The sequence below is a fragment of the Natator depressus genome, chromosome 8 (assembly GCF_965152275.1).
Source record: "Natator depressus isolate rNatDep1 chromosome 8, rNatDep2.hap1, whole genome shotgun sequence".
NCBI lineage: Eukaryota > Metazoa > Chordata > Testudines > Cheloniidae > Natator > Natator depressus.
This window is the reverse complement of record NC_134241.1, coordinates 22,877,107-22,883,700: the sequence shown is the minus strand read 5'-3', so window position 1 is coordinate 22,883,700 and position 6,594 is coordinate 22,877,107. Positions and strand designations below refer to the sequence as shown.

Genomic DNA, 6,594 nt, shown 5'->3' with positions numbered 1-6,594 from the left:
GCTACGTGTTCTTTTGGTTTCCTGGTCCAGGTAGGAAACTGGGAAGGATAGATTGTGCTTCTCCTCCAGGCCCCAGTGATAGACTTTCCATTTGCTAATGATGCAAAATTCTCAGGGAGTAATCATCACAGTGGAAAAGGGTAATAACACAGCTCAGAATGATTGAGACAGGGAAAACGAGCTGATGAGTCTGTGCAACTCAATGTATAGAAAATTAAGGTAATAATGAGGCAAGCTCCAAAACACAAGGTGAGGGAATGCTTCCTTCAAGGTCAGACTGCATAACATTGGGCCAAAGGATGAAACTCAACCCTTCCATACAATGTTTAGCAGGAGATAAAATACAAACAAATTCTAGGATGCAAAAATACGTCATATCTAAGGTGGAGAAAGTCATCCTGGCACTGTATAAGGGACAAGTAAGAACACGTTTGTAATGCTGTATGCACCGTCAGCCAACATAATAGGGGGATTCAAGAAACACTATGGGGGGAAGAGAGGAAGAGGCAACAGAATGAGGATCAAGGTCTAAGGAACAAGCTTCATTGTGTGGATGGTTTGCGGCAGAGAAGTGTTTGGAAAAACCCAAGCAAAACAAAATAATGTTAAAACAATCCATCAACATCTGCAGAACTGCTACATACAATAGTTCATCTAATTTTAAAACTGGCATTTAGCCAAAGCCAGAGAAACGAGTCATGCATAAGGCTAACCCATTCCTTTTTTTGAACTGGGAATAGCAAAAAATTCTACAAACTCAATGGAAAAAACCTGAAAAATGAGCCATCTCACAACACTTATTGCCTCCTTTGCTCTGTGGATAATTACAGCCCCTTGTTTAAGCAGTGAACAGAATTGTTTCTCATAATACACTTTTTAATGAATTCACTTAAAGGTGCAGTGTGTGATTCAGATATTCAGGTAGGCCTAAAACACCCTTACTCATAGAAAATAATACTTTGCACTTATGTATTGCTTTTCATCTAAAGATCTCAAAGTGCTTTACAAAAACATTCACTGATTGTCTCCCAACACCCTTGTGAGATATTACAGATCAGTATTACGTACATTGGAAAGGTGAGTGTAAAAAGAGGCATGCACAAACAGGTTAAGTTTCTTGCCCAAGATGACACAATGAGTCAGTGGCAGAGTTAAACACATAACCTAGGAGTCCTCTGCTCTAATAGACCATGAGAATTTCTAGAAGAATCCCAATGTTGGATCTGAGAGGTTCCAAGAAAGGAATTTAAACTAAAGCCTTTCATAAAAGACACCCGGGTTTATTTTGTATAGTTCCTTTGAAATGAACATGACTCTTCTTTGCATTAATGCTAAATCATCATGAAATTTGCTACTTTCCACAAAAGTTTTATATTGTTTTCTCATTAAAGCCTGTCAAATATATTAATTTTTATTTCTCTAGAAACAATTAGGTAAATATATATATATTCCTCCCCTTCCTGTCTTATTCTTATTCCACATCTTGATGGTATAATATTAGTCACCATGAAAGCCTTTATATTAATCCTCAACATAAGCAGAACAGCAGATAAATATAGAAAAGAATAGGAGCATGCATTGCCTCAAAGTTCCTCAGTAGTGTCAGATCAATGATATGGAGCTTTATTCTATGCTCATCAGCAGAATGAGAAAGATCTCTGCTCCTTAAATATTACTTTGGCTCACCTGAATATTTGCCTTATTCTTTATTTAACAGGGTGGCATGCCATATATGACTGTTGCTTATCCAAGCACAGCCAACTGTAAATGAAAATTGGATGAATGCAATCTGTTTCAGCACAAATCTGGGTACAAGCCAGGGAATCCACATGATTTCTTTGTATTGCAAAGGGGGGAAAATCCATTTTAATTACCATAGATTCAGAAATCTCTCCTATTTATTAACCATTTTTCAGTTTGCTTTATGATCATGTTAATATTTTTACAAGAACCTAAGTTGTCTCATTTGATACCAGGTCCCACCAAAATACTACATCTAAATGTTTATTATTTATCGCCTACATTTATCTGACACCTATCAGTGAACTATCTGGGCTTGCTCTACATGGCTTAAATTAAAGCAAAACCATTTCCCATGTGTACAGAATTAACACACCATAACCCTTTTTTAGCACCAGGAATTTAAAAACACGAAGAGAAGATATACTTTACCAAGGAGGGAAAATGAGCTGTTCATTATTAAGAAGCATTGGCCATGCTTCCTAACTATAATGACCTGGCTCAGGATTAGGCAATTTCTATATATAGTAACTTCCAGATAGGAGAATCTGCTCCCTGGCTCCTTTGAGCCTCATTTTTGAGATGGTGAATGTAAGTGTTCCAGTGATGAGTGCAAATTGTACCACAGGACATAGAAGGAGAGCTAATCCCTGGGATAGTTGGGCCTCAGGAGATTCTTATAGACTGTAACCAGCGGAGGTACAGAATTACCTTAAATTTCACCTAAAATTTTGCTGGCAGCATCACAGTTTCGTGTTTAGAATACATTCTGTAGTTCAGCGACACCCCCGAATTCTCTCTCTCCACAGAGTTGTTGACATGTCATTACATAACCAACAAAAGCTAGGGCACCAGATATACAAAATAAGTGTGTGATACTGCAAAAACCTAGAACCACAAGCATATTTACTCTTATACAGGCCCCCTTTGACTCCATATAAGAGTGGCACATTGTAACACTCCGGAGATTCCTGTTGTATGAGAATACAGTATAGATGAGGCAGTGTAAGGCATGGGTTATAGTAAATAGGGTTTTCAAGGTCTTCCCTAAAATATATTGTTGTTATTAAATAGGACATTTAAAATTATGACTGTTTATATTTTGTTTTATTTTGCTCAAGAAAATGGAAAAATTTCTAGTCCCTAGGGAGAAGGGTCACATTTTACACACACATTCCAAGCAATGTTAATGGGAATGATGTATCTATATGGAGAGGAAAATAGACCCTCAAGTCATTATGGGCCAGATCGATATGTGGGATGAGGCTCTGCAGGTTGAGATACACCGACGTGGGCCCGTCATTAATAGCTTCACTGGTACCTTGCAAGATAGTTCTAGGAGCTGTTATCTTTCCAAGGCACCAACTGCAGTCTGATCCAGGAAGAATCATAGCCACCAGCCCTGGGGAAGATCAGATGTCTTTTGTCTAGACTGGAGGAAAGGCATTGTGGTGGCAGAACTTGTAACGTTGAGAACTGAACAATCAATGACTGACTTTGTAACAGAGGATGGGTCGTAGACAACACAAGCTAGATGAAGGCTACGTTAATAAGAGACTCTGCACAAAGGGCCAGCTGTGTAAAGGTATTTAGGGACCTAAAGATGCAGATAGATGCCTAATGGGATTTTCAGAAGTGTCTACGCACCTAATTCCCAGTGACTTCAATGGGAATTAGGTGCCTAGGCACTCTCAAAAATCCCACTAAGCACATATTTGCATCTTTAAGTACCTAAGTACCTTTAAAAATCTGGCCTTAAAATCCTTTAGTTACATTCTCAATTGATATAGCTCCATTGAAGCCAAGAGCTAAGCTGATTCCCACTGACTTAAATGGAAAGTGCCTAGACCTTTTGCAAATCCTACTAGCAGGCCCAGTGTTACTGGGGTGAGGGGAAAAGGGGACATTTGCCCCCCTCCAGTGATCTTTAAGGGGCCCCAAATTATTGTCAGAAGGCCAAAACATGTACAAAGTGATCAAATGCTAAGCAGTGCAACAGCAGCAGATTGGAGAGTCTTCATCCTTTGTGTAAATTATAAATCACAGCAAAATATGGACAGAAGTCAAATTTTAGTCCTTTAAACTCTTATACTCCTGAAAAATCTTTGATTGTAACTAGCCCCTGGACTCCTGGAAGGTGTGGGCTTTTTGTCTGTTTTTATTTTTAAATAGTGACATCCAGTGGCCCCCCAGTACACACTTGCCCCCTCAAAAATAGAGCCTTAGGACTAGCCCTGCCCCCTAGGTGCCTATCTGCATCTTTAGGCCCTTAAATACCTTTAAAAATCTAGTCTCTGGTGCTTTGCCTCTTTGTTGGACAGTTACTTGAAGTCGATGTTTTTCAGACCAACTGAAAACTGTGGTTCTGAATAAAGCAACTAACGGACCATCGTTGATACTGTGTATGCATCATATTTTAGTGACCTCTGAAGGTTCTTGCTTCAGGAAACTTTGTCTCAATCCATGATCTATTAGTCAGGTTAACTTTTGTTCTTATTAAAAATGACCAGTTCTTGACTCCAGCATGATCTAGTTCCTTCAGAGAAAGACCTTGCATCAAAGCTTCTAGAAGGTAACAAGTTAGAAATGCCAAATGAGGTCATTAGACGCTTGTGGTGTGCCTCTTTCAGCAAGGCGTAATCTCTTCTGATTAGCAAATTTGCTTTTGTTCTTAGGAGTAACTCTAGGATGCTGGGTGATGGAGACTGTGTGCACGAGGTGTCTGATGTCCTCGGCTTGGCACACTCAGCATGACAAAGCATACTCTTTTGGGGAAAAAGACTAGTGAGTCTAGACCTCCTAGAGGAGCCACCCAGGATCAGCTGCTAAGAGAACCTATGAAAATTGGTCTTCAATTCTAGAATGGATAGGAGCAGGCAGAAGCCAATCAGGGCCCAGAAGTGAAGGTGGAAGGAGCTGGCTGAGTGAAGCTGGAACATGGCGGGAGGGGAGTGAGATTTCTCATCTTAACCCCAGCCAGATCAGGGAGTTAACTCTGATTGTACCTTTTTGGTTAGACCAATGAAAGACTGTTCCATTTGACACTGGGGAATGTAAAGCCCAGGTGGCCACCCTGAGTTGGCCACACCAATTTACTGCTGTCAAAATAAAGGACGTTTGCTTCGTGAGATGCATCACTGGTTCCAGTGAACCTGTGATGGAGACCCAACACAATAATCTCTGGGGAACATCAAAATTGCTTGGGGAGTGTCATTTGTAACTACAAACTGTTTCTTTAACAAGTCTCAGTTATAAAATAAATCACATTTGTTTAAGGGCATCTATTGTGTGGAAGAAATATAGAATCTGACCTATCTCTAAAATGATCACAGCTTCTGACTTTTCAGAATGAACATTCAGCCATGGTGATGATAATGGAAGAAAATATACATGAGAATGAGTCACTGAAGTTTTAGTTTGAGAGGCAAGACCCAGGTTCCCAAAGGATCATTATTTATAGCCCAAAACAGCTCAGTTTAAAGCTTCAAAGGGACAAATTAAAGCATGATAAATTAAAGATGTGCATAATGATAACTCAGATATTTTATTTCCACCACAAGACAGGTTTTCAATAAGTGAGCACATAACCTCACTCAGACTGCAAAGGATCTGTGACTGGTTTAGTTCAGCAGAAACCTGCAGGAGCTTTTTAGAAGACAGACTTGAGGAAAAGCTTATTAATCTCATTACTTGTTTCTCAATGTATCTGTTTACTCCTATATTTATATAGACATAGAGGGGTGGTGTGTGTGTGTGTGTGTGTAAAATATATAAAATTGAAAGATACACACACAAAGATGAGCTGCAAAGTAAAGGTACAGAGGTGTAGAGATATACCTATATCTGCACTCTGCATCTCATCTCGGTATCTATCTTTCTCCACTATCGCTTCCCAAATGTATGTGTGAAATTTATCTTAAATCAATTGAAATATATTCAAAGGGAAAAAGGTATATACAATTATGTTGACGAAATCAGACCACGCCGTATAAAACTTCCTTCAGTTATGACTTAGTAAAATAATTGCAGGCATGAAATAGATACTGCACTATTCAAGAACTGACCCCTGAGAGACATTTCATGTGTATTTAGTCAAGAGGAAACTCATTGGGCAGTAGGACTTTACTAATTTGATGCAATTGAGTTACACAGGTACAGTTCCAAACTACTAAGACATTAGAGTGAAAACTTTATTTTGTAAACCTTACACAACATCACTTCTCAGCCTTTTGGCTAAGATCAAACATAGAAGCTATTACCAGATTAATAGCTGATACATCCCCTGCGCGGGGGCAGTATTTGAGGCAGTTTTTCCTAGTGGATAGAGCACAGGCCTGGGACTTGGAGATCTGGTTTCTATTCCCAGCTTTGCCACTGGAATGTTGGGCGGCCTTGGGCAAGTCACTTCACTCTTTGCCTCAGTTTCCCCAACTGTAAAAAGGGGATAATGATGCTCACCTCCTAGATAAAGTGCTTTGATATCTGCAGATAAAAAGTGCTATATAAGAGAGAGGCAATGTTGTTGTTATCACAAGGGGAAAAGCCATGATTCTACAGGACTTTTATATGTGTTCTAGTGCTGGTGTGGTGTTCTCCTTTATAATGTGTTCACAGATCACTGGTTCTACCAGTGTGACGCTTTCAGCGGACACAGACACACACTCTCTGTGTAGCCTCTCACACATACTAAACAGGGGCAAATCCCTGTTGATGCAGTAGCTTACCATTCTTCTGTGGTGTTACTGACAACATTGTAAAGAGAAATAATGTTAGTGTTTCCTAAAGTTCTTGGGTACTTGTTTATTCCATGCAGCTCTGCCTGTGAACTCCTTCAGTCTTGGAGAACTGGAGCTG

At 39.6% G+C, this 6,594-nt stretch overlaps 1 non-coding gene across 1 annotated transcript; it reads left to right on the top strand.

Annotated features, from left to right (window-relative positions):
* Positions 1-5,953: 5,953 nt before the first annotated feature.
* LOC141993052 (U2 spliceosomal RNA) lies at positions 5,954-6,145 on the top strand. The gene has a single exon (XR_012640747.1). It is a non-coding gene; the product is annotated as a U2 spliceosomal RNA (small nuclear RNA).
* The last annotated feature ends 449 nt before the right edge of the window (positions 6,146-6,594 follow it).